The sequence below is a fragment of the Phlebotomus papatasi genome, chromosome 1 (assembly GCF_024763615.1).
Source record: "Phlebotomus papatasi isolate M1 chromosome 1, Ppap_2.1, whole genome shotgun sequence".
NCBI lineage: Eukaryota > Metazoa > Arthropoda > Insecta > Diptera > Psychodidae > Phlebotomus > Phlebotomus papatasi.
In genome coordinates, this window is record NC_077222.1 from 70204941 (window position 1) to 70221245 (window position 16305).

The window sequence follows — 16305 nt, forward strand, 5'->3', positions numbered from 1 at the left end:
TAATTGACTTTTTTCGGACTCCAATAGTGTCAACAAGCCTGAAAATAATTAGTTGACTCTATCGAGGGCTCACTGTTCTTACAAAATGCAATAACAAAATTAAAGTTTTCCGTCTTTGAAAAAAATTTTCCTCAGTTTTCAGACCTTGATCAGTAATATCCAAATTTATTCAGATGAGTTTAGCTGGGTCATCTTCATTAAATCCATAAACTCTAAACTACATAGGGGAGACTGGGGCAAAACCTGTCAAAACGAATATTTAATTCTTTCACGAGCTCTGAGAAAACTTAAACTTTTTATAATGAGCATAATCTTATAGGAAATTTACTGCTCTACAACATTTCTAATCATTTTCTAAAAGTCGATTTTGTGGAGATTGTCAAAATTGCTGGGGCAAATTTTGTCAGTCTTCGGATAATTTGTGACGTTTTATTCTCGCAAACGTTAAAAATATCAAATAGACATATTTTTATAGGAAATTTATTCTTCTACAACTTTGTCGTAGATAATTTTTCTCTGTCTTAACGAGAAATGTGCTTAAATTGAGCTAATCAGTATTTATATTTTCTGTAAGCCAAATATTCCAAAAATAGGGCTCAAAATTTCATTATTTTTTATTTTACATAATCCTTCCTCTAATCTCTTGAAACTTTGTAAGTTTAAGAAGGTTCATGAAGGCGATCTATAATAAAGATTTCAAGCCTCAGTCTCTTTTATTTTAGAAAATAATGAATATTGAAATTTCCGTTTTAACAAATTTTGTCCCAGTCTCCCCTAATCATCGTTTTTAATTTAATTCTTTTTAAATGTTAATTTTTTTGTAAACAATCTGATCTCATGTGATTGGAAACCCAGTTTAACACAACATTGAAATAAATTCAAAAATGTTTAGAACAATTAGATTAGAGCCATAAAAATGGAATGAATACAGATACATTAAAGTAGCTGTTAAATATTCTAATGAGTTATTACATCTCATTTAAATCAAATTTATTTTAATCTGACAAGAATTTCTATATTTAAGCAATTAAAACTTTATGGGGGAAGGGGGCTAAAGCACTTACCCTACCCCACTACACAATATTCATACGCAGAGAAAAGAATAATTAAAAGTTTATAAGTATTATAAGCTTATAAGATTCAGTGTTAAATTGTAAAATATAAATCAAATAATTATTCAGTTATTTTTCCTTCATTAACATTCCGGAAGACAGGTGTTTATTGACGGAATAAACCAGAGCAATTAACATTCAGTTCTAATAATATTAATTTTCATCTTTTCGTAAGATTCCTCTTTGCATCGAAAAGAAAATACAATTTGGAGAAATATAAAATCAACCAGTTTCAAATTTTTAGATTTATTTTTGCAATCCCCAAATTTAATTTTTCACTAATTTCTTTTTCAAAAATTTTAAATAATATATTTTGAGTTTTAAAAAAGTTTAAACCAGTTGAAAAAAGAAATACTTTAATCTTCGTAAAATGATTTTATTTAGGGCGCAAAAATCCAATGATCTTCACGTACCGTAAGTGCGAATAATCTTGTCCCCTGCGGATGATTTTGACCGAATGCTGTTCGTAAGCTTTTCTTTAATTCTAATGTTTAAGAACGGTTTTTACCGATCAGACATGGTAGATTGAATTGGTACACTGAGAGAAATCCGAAAAAGTTAAAACACCATTCTGGAAATGTTTATTTTACCCTGCAATATTGATCCGAAATCGGTGTAAATATTATGCCTTTTAGGTGTATTAAGGGTTAAAATTATCCTTTTTCGTGTTAATTTTACCCCAAGAAAGGTCTAAAATTAACATTAAAAAATGTTGATATATTTTTACACCTAAAAAGTTAATTGCACCCTCGGTTTTTTTCTCAGTGTAAAGACTATCCTTAAGTTCTAGAAGTAAAGAAAAGCGTGCGAACAGGAAGGTGTCAAGTCACCGGTAGGAGACAAAATCACTCGCACTTACGGTAATATATTTAGGTCAGGAAATTTTTATGAAATCGAAATTTCTATCACAATCTTTCTTAAATGTTTTGTGTTATGTTTATTCCATTATTTGTCACTTAAATCTAAATAAGATTTATTCTGATTCTCATAAAAGAAAGAGTGCAAAAGAGTATAATAAAGATATGTTAACACATTCGAAAAAGAAAATAATGAAAATTTTGATTTCATGAAATATTCATGATCTAAAAGATGTGTCGGGGTTATAAAAACGTTAGGAAAAGTAATGTGTTTAGGTTGTGACTCGTTATTTAGTTTCGTCTTTTAAATAAAATCCTTATTGTCCTTATTGTTAGATAGGTTTCATTAAATCTATATGATTTTATATTCAAACTAAATTATATTCCACTAGTTTGGCTAGAATTTTATATGGTTATTTGAAAATAAATGAAACAGTTCTCAAATTATGTTGTATCTTCTAAAAACACTAAATATGCTCCATATTTTTCTACTATGTTTCTTTGAATAGGACGATATACGCTGTAAGATTTTTTTAAGTTGCATTTTAATGTTTTTTAATTAAAGAATAGGTGTGGTGAGGAATACATAAATACACTAAATACAGAACAAACTAGAAATTTTGACAATAAACGCTTATGCTTAAACGTGTGTAAGGTGTGTAAGGCATATTAAGAAGTCTATTATGTATGTTTCGGGAAAACATCAGGCTTAGGTAACACAAAATTAGGTGTTACTCGTACTTATAATTTTCATACATTAATAATAAGTAGTTAGTTGTTCAACAACTACTTAATTTTTAGGTATTTGCATTTGGTTATTTTAAGTATTTGTTAAATGCTTAATAAGTACTTATTGTGTTAGCTAGGAGGGCACATTATATAATATTCTTCAACAAAATTACTAGCTAAAATAAAAACTGACACTAACCGCTCTACCAAATCGAATTTTGGTTAATAAAAAATCTAAATCTAAATATGTCCGACTTCTGATATTAAAATCTAAAACGGTATCAAGTAAAACAAAAAAAAAATATTTCATTTTTGTTAAAATTTACAATAATTTCACTTCTGTTAAAGTCTTAAATTGAGGACTAATCAAATTTTATATTTTGCCATTTGCTGACCAAATTTCATTTTTTAACTGCGCCATTTTATATGACCAATATATTAAACATTAACGTTTTAATGAGTTGATTACAATTACATAATTATTTTTGGTTTGAAACCGTATGCTTTCAACTTTCTAAGAACAGCGTGAACCGCGTGAACACCGTAGTGTTCGAAAAGCCCGCTTGCCCCTATATATCGAAAATTGCCCGATATTGAAAGAAGACCCGCATGCAGATCTTCACACCAGAGCTCAAGGTCGATCTTCGGAAATTTCCTCTCAAGATCATCGTGGTGGAAGGTGTATATGAAGTCTTTTTTTTATTTCAATTCCACCGTGTATCTCAGCGTCAATAAAAATAAATAATTGCTGGTGGTTCTTCGTGAGTACACACAGACCCACACCAGCCCAGGTAAATTGGGTCAGTAAGAGTAAACTTTCCGCTTTGGGCGTATAGAAATCGAAATCGTTGGGACATTAAAATCACACATGGAGCCCAGGTAAAGACAGGCAATTTGACGACGAAAGATCCAAAAATAAAAATTTTATAATTGCAACAAATTATTTATTTGCCTCATCATTCATTCAATGAGTGTGCCAGCAATGATATGTGTGCATTCAGCAAATGGAGAAAAAAAAGAAATATCTGGAAAACCGGTTGTCCATTTTCTTATCTTTAGCATCGTGTAAGATGAAAATTAAAAAGAGATTCTCTCTTTCTTTACACATAGGAGAGTTGTCCATATGGAATGCCTATATATACACAATTTACAGCACCGCGAACGTCCAATGGTAAATAATGTAAAAATTTGCAAAAGAGATGCATGGAAATGAAACTCGTTTGACTTGACATTGATGAAGGGAATTCCTTTGATATTACTCTTCGAAAATGTGTATTTGGAAGATTGCTGGGACATGAGAAGAAAGCTACAGCTGCATCTTTAATTAGTACCTTTGTCCACCAACCTTATACTTAAATGTGTATGGATTGCGAATTTATATCAAAATGCTTGAAAATGGGTCATATCCAAATGTAAGAAAAAGTACTGATTGCAATTTCTTCAATCTCAACAATATTTCTTGGTGGATGGAGTGAAGAGGAGGGAAGAAAAAACTGACCTCATCAGATGGAAAAGAAATGACAATTTTCTCGGGCTTATGCACACAAATTTCCCATGCATTAGTGACATAGAAATGCTTCAGAGAGGATGCTGAAGAAATGAAAGGTTCGATAGAGATGTTTAATTTAGAAATTAAGCATGATGTGTGTTTTAAGTGATCACTCAACCAAACAAATCCACTATTTAATGTTTGACCAATTTTACAAGAGCCCGCAATGTTTTGTGGACAAACACCAAATCAATTAAAAAAGTAGCAGAGACTCCGGAAAATTTTTAAACAGGAAGCACGTACCTCACCTTCACAAAATGCAAGTTAGAAATTGTAGAACGAGACACCAAAAAAAAAGCAAGAGATCAAAAGGTTCGAAAGTTTTATGGTTAAATTTGTGGTACAAGGAAGAAAATTAGTAGAACATGTATACAACGTTAACCAAATTTTAAACATAAATGAAGATTTTGAAATTTTGTGGTTTTGTGGAGCAATTTAGACAATTCGACCTTAACAACAAACCCATATTCCAAGCTCCAAAAGTGAAATTTATACCAAGTTGATCAAGTTTTATAATATCGACACATAATTATCGATCATTTTAAGTTCATTTTCATTTTATTTTAATTCATGTGCCAGTTCAATTTAGGTATATTTTGGGGATGCTTGATTTACACAGTGTCGTAAAAGGGTTAAAGTTGCCCTTCTTTCATGTTGATTTTACCCTTAAAAGGTGTAAAAATAACATTAAAAAATGTTGATATATTTTTACACCCAAAAAGTGTTACAGTTATGGCGAAAAAAAGTTAATCGTAGCCTCTTTTTTTTCTCAGTGAAATAAACTCAAAAGTTTTTTCAGCACGCTAGAAACATATGGGAAACATACACTGAGAAAAAAAGAGGATGCGATTAACTTTTTTTCCTCATAACTTTAACACTTTTTAGGTGTAAAAATATATCAACATTTTTTAATGTTAATTTTACACCTTTTTAAGGGTAAAATTAACGTGGAAAAGGGTAACTTTAATCCCTAATACACCTAAAAAGGGTAATATTTACACCGATTTTGGATCAATATTGCAGGGTAAAATTAGCATTTCCGGAATGTTATTTTAACTTTTTCGGATTTCTCTCAGTGTAGGAAACTTCATGCCCCTGGGTGCAAACATCCTGAAAAAAATCTATTTCACAAATTGCTCATTCGAATGGCAATATTGCTTGGATAATCAATAGTACTTTTAGGTGAGATTCTTAACAATCTCACCTACTATAATCCTAACAAAATTTCATGTCGTCCGATCGACCTCAAATTTGGCCAAAATGTGTTTCGCCACTTCCTGATTCCGAATATATATGTGGCTAAGTTACGTTCCCGGCCGGCCAGCCGGCCGGCCGGGAACGTAAAATAGCCACATATATATTCGTGATCAGGAAGTGGCGAAACACATTTTGGCCAAGTTTGAGGTCGATCGGACGACATGAAATTTTGTTAGGATTATAGTAGGTGAGATTGTTAAGAATCTCACCTAATATTTTAGCAGGCCTGCAAGAAACTATTTTTAAATGATTTTAATAGTTTGAGGGAACTGGGATAGCTTTGAAATTGGTGTTTTCACCTACCTGTTTTTTTTAAATTGAAATTGAACTTTATCTTAATGTATTTTAGCTTCACAATTGGTTTATTGAGCTAAATTATCACGGTAGAGTTCAGTTTCACTTAAAAATAGGAGAACAAGTTGTTTATCCACAAAACTGCTTTCATTTTTAAAGCAAATTATTTTGTAGGAACCAATATTCTAGTAAAACATTTCATATTAGAGAACAAATAATTTAAAATTTATCACAAATCACTAACGATATTAACCCTTTAAGGACGATTGGGTCACCGGTGACCCAAAGATGAAATTTTTCCTACGGTCACCTAAAGTTGTGTTTTTCCCTAAAAAGTCAAAAAAGTTATTTTTTTCTGACCCTCGATTTTTGACCCTCTCGTCCTTAAAGGGTTAAAGCATCAACTGAAGATCTAAAACCTCCAAATAGACTCAATTCAGACTGAACCTCAAGAATACTTAGAGATTTAGACTGTAAAATGTTCCGTTAAAGGTTCAGCCCAAACTATCATACCCTGAGTGCTTAGGATTAAAGATTAAAGGTTTTTTTTTCATAAATCATTATCATCATCATTTTCAACCATCATAATTTTAATCATAAATCTAATCCTTTATCGCCAAATTTTACTGACTAAATATTCTCGAGGATCAGCCTATAAGACTGTTTGAGGCTTAAGATTGGTCATAATTTTCTAATTTCCTTTTTATTGATTTTTCTCTATCTTAATAAGCTAAAAATATTTTTTTTGTATGCCCCCTTACCCAGGTCTTAGGTCATGAGACCTATTTTGACCAGTTCCCGATATACAGTGGTCAAAAACAAAACTTAAGACATTTAACACAAAACATCTAAAATCATATCTTCATAACATTCAACACATTCGATACTTTTTTACAAAACAAAATTGAAGAGACATGTCTGGCATAAAAACCTAGCACATTATTTGCTGTATTCAAGCTAAAAATGTATGATTTAAAAATTGGTTTTTAATGACCATTTTTATGAAACCGCTTCCCAATTTGTAGCGACGAATTAGGGTCGAAGGAACACTTCTTCGACAGGGAACCCCTATTGATACTTTTGTCAAAATGATGAAATTTATTTAATGTATCTGGTAAAATGCAAGTAATATGATGTTTTTTCTGTAATCTACCTTTCTTATAAAAAGAGATATTGAAATTTCATATCCTAAATCGGTACTGAAAATGTCAATAAGGCATGATAAATTCTTGAAGTGTCAATAGGTGTTCCTTTCACCCTACTAGGACATATTGATAATTGCTTTAACACTAAACCTACCAAGACCCGGTGAAATTGACCGATTTAAAATAAACACATATTTAAACGATGCAATGGCACTATCCAACTTTATGAATTTCTTAAAATATGCATGTAATATATTTCTCAGTGTTTCAATTTAAATTTTTTGCTCTATTCCAAGATAAATTTGTTGAGTATCCTACCCTACCGCGGTTTAGGGCAGAATCACATTGACAGTAAAATGCTCACCGTCACCGTCAAAGCCCTCACCGTATTTCGTTGATTTACGCATTTTTATTGCAATTCTTACGCAAATTTTCCATTACGATATTACCTTGTCTCATACTCGGTGGCACTGAGTGAAAATAGTATAAGAAAATTGAATAAATAAAGCGAAAATGCGATAAACGGTGAGCAAAACAAAAAACTGTAGGATTTTTTGCTACAGTTTTTCGTACAGTTTTATTGCTCACCGTTTATCGCATTTTCGCTTTATTTATTCAATTTTCTTATACTATTTTCACTCAGTGCCACCGAGTATGAGAGGTAATATCGTAATGGAAAATTTGCGTAAGAATTGCAATGAAAATGCGTAAATCAACGAAATACGGTGAGGGCTTTGACGGTGACGGTGAGCATTTTACTGTCAATGTGATTCTTCCCTTATCGTTTGACCGAAAAACGATCAAAAATGGTCGGTAGGTTTAGTGTTAAAATCGAACTCATTTGCAGTGAATATTCTGGATTTATTTTAAGATTAAGACTGAGAATTTTTTTCTTTATAATTTTTTTTGGTAAATCGGGGAAATCGTTTAAACAGTGGTAATAAAAGTGAGGAAGCTTTTGAAGATATTTTACGCTTATGGTTACAGCTATAAACAGTGCAACTCTTCAATAGTTTAAACGTACTTTAACTTTCAATTAAAAATGAAAAATTTCAGAATAAACGCCATATAATATGATATAAGAATAATTTTAGTATTGTGATTTTTTTTAAATGATTTATAGTAGATGTGAGTGATTTTGTCTTCCTGGGATGACTTTACCACCCCGTTGTTCGTAAGCTTTTCTTTAACTCGAGCACTTACGAATGGATACCGATCAAACATATGGTAGATCGGATCAATAAAGACCATTATTAAGTATTAAAATTGAAGAAAAGCCTAGGTAGAGTAAGGTGGTCCAAGTTGGACAATGGTACAAGTTGGACAGGGCTTCTTTTTGATAAATTTAGTACTTCATTTTTATTTGTATGTTTTTAATGCTTTAGTTTTATAATTTGGTTCCTTGTTCTTAAAAACAAATTTTGTACTGTATTTATCAAGAAAAACGCCATGTCCAACTTGTACCGGCGAATTGTCCAACTTGTAACACTATGTCCAACTTGTATCACTTTACCCTTGCTGGGAGGAAAAGTTATTTCCATAGGGCAAAATCACCCGTATCTATGCCATTAAATTGATAACTATTATAATACCACTTTAAATAATATTGACCACAACTTATGCCATCACCCCATAGGTTTGTTTGAGAAAAAGGACAATTTGTTACCCATTTGAGAAACACATGGTCAATTTTTACAATTGTGTGTGAAACAATTCGAGATATATATTTAGTTCCGTACATAAATGTGTGAAACTTTCATTTTCGCGATCATTTTGTGGCTCGTTTGCTTCACAATTCCAGCATTAACATTTTGCACGGTGTAATGGAGGTGTTTGGATGCAATCTCTAAATTGCTCGTCAAGTGAGAATGTTCATAAGCTTAGGAGGAGTGTATGATCTTGAGAGATCTCGTTGAAGTGAATCTTGGTCATTGCCGATAAGGCATTCACAGCTTTTCAAATAAATTGCCTGTCTAAAAGTTTGCACTCACACCAGAGAGGTGAATAAATATTGGATTGAACCTTTCACAGCATCACTCATGCGAATTATTAGGGACAATTGCGGTCATTTAGAACCATCAAGAGACAAGCGTGTATAATTTTCTTTTTGGGAAAAACTACCGCAAGACACGATGGAAATAATTGAGTTGTAACTGTGCATAAAATCAAACGCAAAAATTTACTTATCCGCAATCGGCCATATAGAAAATCTTTTGATTCGTATCGTGGAACTAATACTATAAATTTCTTTCGAAGAGTATATTAACGATGCCTAGAATTGAACGTGAATGGTGATGACCTTGCTGTATATTTTCTAGTGCTCCTTGTAGCGGCTTCTTGTCCTCGGTCTTCTAATGAGAAAACCCATGATCTGTTTCTCAATAAAATTCCTGCATTCTCAACAGTTATCTTGGTAATTTTGTCGTCGCGACTCTAGGCGCTCCTCTTAATAAGAAAATTGTCTACTTTGCGTAATTAATTGAATGCGTGGAGGTGTAGGCAATATTGGGGGTGTGGGAGCGAGGTATTCAGCATTGAAAGGAGTGTCACGATTTCCAACTATGTGGACACTTTCTCAACATCACTCGAAAACCACCAGTGAAAACCTCAATCTAGACCCCAATTTATGCCCAATTGGTAATTAACACACAAGAGAGTCATGCAGAAAAAAAAACAGACAAGAAATTGTGTTAGTAACGCGAATTTTTCGGTAGGATACTAACTACCAAACTAAAGGTTGCAAAAGAACAACACATTTTAGATTGGGAAATATGATCAACCCACTCACTGTCTCATTAAATGTACTTTAGTGTTGCGTTCTTTGTATATCGTTGCAACGTAGATGGTGATTGAACCATTTAGTGGAATTTGCATTAGGGAACTATAAGAATCGTTCATAATTTAGCACACGCACACACAAATTACTACTTGTGAAGTCAACTTCATTAATCACTCAACTTTGAGAGTTCCTGGCTACCGAGAATTCACTTGAAGATCAATTATTGTGGGGAGACATGCGAAAGTAAATGCCTCTTTAGATGAATATGATACTTGAATTTACTCTTATCAGCAAATGTCTACGATTTCATCAGAAACAGGGGTGGTGAAGTGGATGAGATTCTGCGATATGCTAGCTCTGGTAGATTTTATATTTTATCCTTTATTATTAGGTCTTAAACTGTAATTCAGAGGTTAAATTCTCGAACGTAACCAGTCACAACTGGTTACTGATTTTATTGTCTATTTCGTTTGTCGATTGCGAGGTTATTCAGAAATTTAGTCATAGCCGAAATCAATTATCTAGTACAACACACCATTTCGTATTAATCCGAGACCTATTCCCTTCTTTTGAGCAGTGAAGCAAAATTATCTTTATGAAATATATTAACCAGTAACCGGTCAAAAACTTATCTCGTTACGCTCTTGAAGTGGGACTCCATTAAAAAATTATTTTGGAATATGAGGTTATGTTGAGCATAACCTTTTAAAAAAATCGATAACTGAAGAATGAAGTGTTTAAAATTATAAATTGAAAAGTTTATTTAAATTCGAATAGATCATTAAAAATTTAAATAAATATCGAGATATTGAGGATAAGAAGTTAACAAAGTAAGGTTATGCTGAACATAACCTGAGGAATACAATCTCTAGAATTATAAACTAAGAAGTTTATGTAAAAGCAAAGAAGTCGTTCAAAATTACCAAATGTGGGGATATTAAAGCTAATTCTCTTAAATTGAAGTTAACAATGTGAGGTTATGCTAAAAATAATCATCAAAAAATATCCAAACTTTTAATGAAATATACTTAAAAATCCTACATTTATAAGTTATTATTTGCACAAAATTTGTTAATTTGTGAGACAAATTGCACAATTTTGAAATTAATTCCGGAAGTTTTAATTTAAAAATATTCTTTAGATTTTAAGAAAATCTAATTCAAACCCAATAAGGAGAAGTGAGACGCTTTTGAATTTGGTTACCTTTGAATTGTTGCTTTTTCTACTATTGTTAAATAGAACTGAGCCTTATCGCAATGTAGGGTAAGTGTGCCAAATTTCAGCATAGTTGCATGCAAGCGCCAAAGTCTCATATTTGAAATGTAATATTTTTAATACAAATTGATTTTTTCATTCCTTTTTCTTAAGGAGTATTGCTTGGAAACTTGTTAACATTTTATCGTCCTTATTTTCTCTAAAATCGTTTTTAGTACATTTTAAAATATGTAAGCCCTGATGGGGCTTACTGAAATTATAAAACTTATTAAGGGGAAATGGGGAACTGAAGGTGCCACCCATCTTTCAACTTCCTTGGAGTGAACCGTCCAGGGCGACTGATGCTCACTCACTGAAGTGCAGGGACAGCTGACATGAACAAAAGCCCCAGCAACCTTCAGCACCCGCCTAGGGATGTTGGGTGGGGTGTGTCATAGGAATGAAGGATTGGGATTGGTGGGTTTGGCCGTCGACTGGGTTAACAATTGTCGAATGGGCCATACGCTCTACAAATGAATAAAATGTAAACATAGCTTTGGTCCCCTATTTCGGCCACCTTTATTCTCATAGTTTTTTGCCCTTCGGGATTTCTTCCAATGTCTGTTTCACGTCATCTCGTTTGTCGAAATTACATTTTCTGTTTTTCTTTTGCATTGTATAATCTCTAGAGTATATAAAAACTAAAATTTCATGGAAATTCGAGGAATAAAAAAGGTGGCCGGAATTGCAAGCTGGCCGGAATTTGGCACACTTACCCTAAATGAGTTTCACAATTGATTCGTAAAGCTCAAATATATCATGGTAAGTTCAGTCATATTTCAAAGGTTCCTAATGCCCAACTTCATTTTAATGTTAAAAACCAAATAACATGTGAATTTACAAAGTATTTAAATTATGAATTTGAGGTATTTCGGATTCTTATTATCTGTAATCCTTTTTTATTCAATTTAATATGAGTGATTTACAGAAGATTTAATAGGATATACGAACACAAATACCTAGGAAAACTGAAATAGAAAATATTTTTTTAGGATTCCTAATGAGTTGTAATTGTTATTATATTTGTGAAATAATTAAATAAAAAAAGACAGATAAAGCCAAATCATTCCTACACTATTTTTATAAAAGATGTTTCAAGGTCATTGGCATATCTGAACGAAATCTTTACCTGAATTCTGTGAAACATATCCGATAATAGAAATAAAACATTTAGGAGGTGTTCTAAAAAGCATATTTTTTGGATTGTTGAGAAAATAAATAAAGGTCAAGTTAATGATCCAGGTATTAACCCTGACTGATAACTTTTTCTCCGAAAAATCTTATCTTTTTCTGTATAAAAACAATGCAATGTTAATACTGTGATGATAACGAAGCAGAGTTATCGAAAATCCAATGTAAATTTACTTTAAAAAAAATCTGTGATACGCCTACCGCCGACTTTAGTATCGATCTCCCCTGAAATTTTTCTAATCGTACAAAGCGAAACATCGGAAAAGAAGTTGAGGCAGGGTAACAGATAAGTTAAGATAAGATAGTTTAAGGTCAAACTTCAATGCTCTATCACGGGATAAAGGGATTGTAGCTATCGCTTTCTCCTAAGTATTCGAGCAATAGAAACTTGACTTGCAGCTATGCACAGTGACGGAAAAATATTCTCCACGATAAGAGATATATCCAGTAAAAGGCGTAGTAATATAAAATTCCCTATCTCTCGTCTCATTGTCACAAATTAATTTAAATTAGAGATAATTCTCCGACCTCCAGAGACACAATATTTCGCAGTGTCTTACGTTTCATGGAAATTCACAATACTTGTGGAGAAAGAGAGATAAAATGATAAGACTTGAGATCTTCCAGCTATATTTATTTAGCAATTTTTATTTAAGTTTGACGCTCATCCAAGCATTTCACGCACCATTCGCAACTTTGCTGTGTTGTTTGTATTTTATAAAAATGGGGGCGAAGTGAAGTAAAGAAATATGTTCATAGTGCAGCAACAATAAAAAAAAAAGATCTATTAAATTCAATTACATAATTTACACAATATTTGGGCAATAACACCTCTTTTTCAACACAACAATAGAAATGAGAGGAAATAGACTATGGATAATTTTTTTCTGTTTTTCGTATTTCGTTTTTCAATTGGCATCATATGGGGAGCTTAAATAATTCAAGGTGATCGCACTTCTTAGCCGGTAAATAAAAGTGAAAAAAATACGCCGAATTAAATTTGATGGCGATATTAGGAGGGTAAAATAGGCTTAAAAAGTCTTAGCGGTTGAAATTTCAAAAAAATATAATGCGAGCAACTCTTTTAGCAGAGGATGAGAGAAAGCTATGAGACATCGTGAAGTATTAGCATAAATTATCGTGTATTAATGATCAGTTTTGCGGGATTGGACGAAAACTGATAATTGCAGGAGATTTCAGACGCGACCTTCTTGACTCCCTTGGCGTGAGTCAAACGCACAAGACAAGTCATATACGCCAATGGAGATCACCGTTAAAATTATAGTGCAGTGTGTGAGCATATAATTAAAATAGTTGGGTGTGAGAGACTATACCAGTGGCTGACTGCTGAATGCCGGAAGCAAATAAAATCACACGAGAAAATATGTTCACCGTCCTCGCAGAAATTCTACGATATTCAACGACAAGTGCCTAGTAATATGTCGAAAATATATCCCCTTTTGATAGAAGGGGCACCTTTGTAAATTCCACATAGCCATTAGACTATCTTGAGTATAAAGAAAAGTACCGCGATCTTGGTGCTGATTTTGCATACAAAGGAAATGTTCTCGATATTAATTCAATTGCATAACTTTTATATTAGGATTCAAGTTTTTTTTTCTTAAGCACTTTGCAAAAATCGTGCGCAAAATTGTTTCGTGTCAACACTTCATTAAAAATTTGAACTACTTTTTTGCCCATTGATCCAATACAATGGAGTGGGAGGTACGAACAAGTGTTTTAAAAATCTCACAATCATCCTCGAACAAGTCACTCAGGTGAGACAATCTATCAACAAAATTGTCCTTACAATCAAGCACGCAATCACCGATCGATCGATGTTTTTAGTGCGAAAATTTGTATGTAAAGAATCGCATAAGTGAACATTTTTTTACATAATTTTTGTAATAATATTTTTTTTCAAAGACGTTACGAAAAATCGCAACTAGCTTTTTAAAACTTATTAAGATGTAATATCATTTTTTTCTTGAAATTAAAAAGAAGATAGACGAAAGTGAGACTGTTACGAACGTGTTGAAGCATTTACCGACAAAAAAGATATAATTGAATCATTTAATACATCTGGATTTTGGACAGAAATACGGAAATCCAATTTTGCAATCTTGTATTTTTCATGAGGAGTAAAGTAAGTGTGCCAAATTCCGGCCAGCTTGCAATTTCGGCCACCTTTTTTGTTCCTCGAATTTCCATGAATTTTTAGTTTTTACGTACTCTAGAGATTATACAATGCAAAAGAATAACAAAAAATGTAGCTTCGACAAACGAGATGACGTGAATCAGACATTGGAAGAAATCCCGAAGGGCAAGGAACTATGAGAATGAAGGTGGTCGAAGTTAGGGCACCAAAGCTATGTCTATATTTTTATTCATTTTAAAATGTATTAAGAATGATTCTAGAGTAAATAAAGACGATAAACTGTCTACAAGGTTCTAAGCAACACTCCTTAAGTAGAAATAATAAAAAAAAACCAATTTCTATTAAAGATATTACATTTCAAACTTGAGACTTCGGCGCTTGCATGCAACTATGCCGAAATTTAGCACACTTACCCTACTGGATTTCCTGCGTACGTTTTTAACTGAGAATTTTATTTAGGTTAAACTATTTTCAAAAATCAGCATCGTAAATGCAATTCACCCCAAATAACAAGTAAACCACGCTCAAATAAAAATAATAAAAATAATGCTTCAACAAAATATAGAAAAATAAAAATTATTTTAATGAAATAGAATATTAATTAAAAAACTTCTGCATTTTTTAAAATACTTTCACTACGGAACAGATGATATAGAAATATGAGATGATCGACATAAAGGCACCTGGTTCTGGAGGGGCTTGGCGATGCTAAGTTAGCTGAGATTCTTTACAATCTCAACTTTTGTGGTTAGAGGTGAAATCCGACCTCATCAGATCGGGCCCAAATTTTGGATTTACACGTTTAGACACTCATAGATCACGAATATGTGCGCTAAAAATCGATTTTCGTGGACGTCCCGTCCTGTCCCATCCGTGACATTACCCCTTCTGGAGAGAGAACGGGGAGAGATAGCGACAAGCGGTTTTCAGCAAAAGTTAAATATCGATGGGCCGCTAGAAATAGGTGATGTCAGTCAATTTAACGCCAAATAGTTTTTTTTATTATTTATAACTGCCTTCTTTTTAGTAACATTTTTAAATGTTTCATGTATAACGGTTGACTACACAGTAAAAAAATTAACACTATTACAGTGTGTAATCTTTCACACCACTATTAAAGTGTTAAATTTGGAAAAAGTGTTTAATTTAAAATTGTTTAATTTAAAGTTGTTGAATTTCAAGATGTTGAATTTGGAATTGTTGAATTTTTAAAATTGTTGAATTTTCATTTTATTTCGAAGATATTATTTTTTGCCTTTTTAGACATTTTTATTGGTTTTTCCTGTACTCGGGATCCACCCTAATGCGAAATGATTACATCTGATGCTCGGATCTTCACGATATACTTATTATGCATATAAATATTTGATGTTCTATATGACTTTTGCCCAATGAAAAGCATCTCGACTGAAGTATAAGTCTTAATTGGAAATTCAACAATTTTTACACAACTTTTGTTCAAAAATTCAACAAATTTGGTTGAAATACACAAGGCTTCACACTATAATAGTGTTAAAAATTATGATTAAACTATAATAGTGTTAAGTTTTGATCATGTGACAAAAAATACCATAAAGTTGTGTATTTTTTCACACTATAATAATGTGAAAAACTGTAATCATACTACAATAGTGGTAATTTTTAGAATTTGTCAAACAGTCTTAAATCACGAAACATTGTTGTAAAATTTTTATGATTAGGGTGAAAGGAACGTCTATTGACACTTTAAGAACTCGTGTCAGCACCTGACACCCTACTCTGTACCATTTGAGATACGAAATTTGAACATCTCTGTTTATAGTAAAAGGTATATTACAGAAAAAACGTTATATTACTTATATTTGACTAGATACATTAAGTAATTTTTAACATTTTGACAAAAGTGTCAATAGGGGTTCCCTGTCGAACAGACGTTGCTCCGACCCTATAACAGTGAGAAATTTTACACAGATCGCAATTAAATAATTAATTTATCGGATT

General features: G+C 32.3%; 1 protein-coding gene across 2 annotated transcripts in view; it reads right to left on the reverse strand.

Moving 5' to 3' along the window:
- LOC129799694 (disheveled-associated activator of morphogenesis 1) overlaps nucleotides 1–16305 on the reverse strand; it is a 55918-nt gene that overhangs the window by 30374 nt on the left and 9239 nt on the right. Inside the window, exon 1 of one of the 2 annotated variants that reach the window (XM_055843869.1) lies at nucleotides 9732–9955. The exons of the other annotated variant lie outside the window; for it this stretch is intronic. The gene's annotated coding sequence lies outside the window, so the exon portion shown is untranslated. Of the gene's footprint in view, nucleotides 1–9731; nucleotides 9956–16305 lie in introns of those variants that run through there. 2 annotated transcript variants of the gene reach the window in all.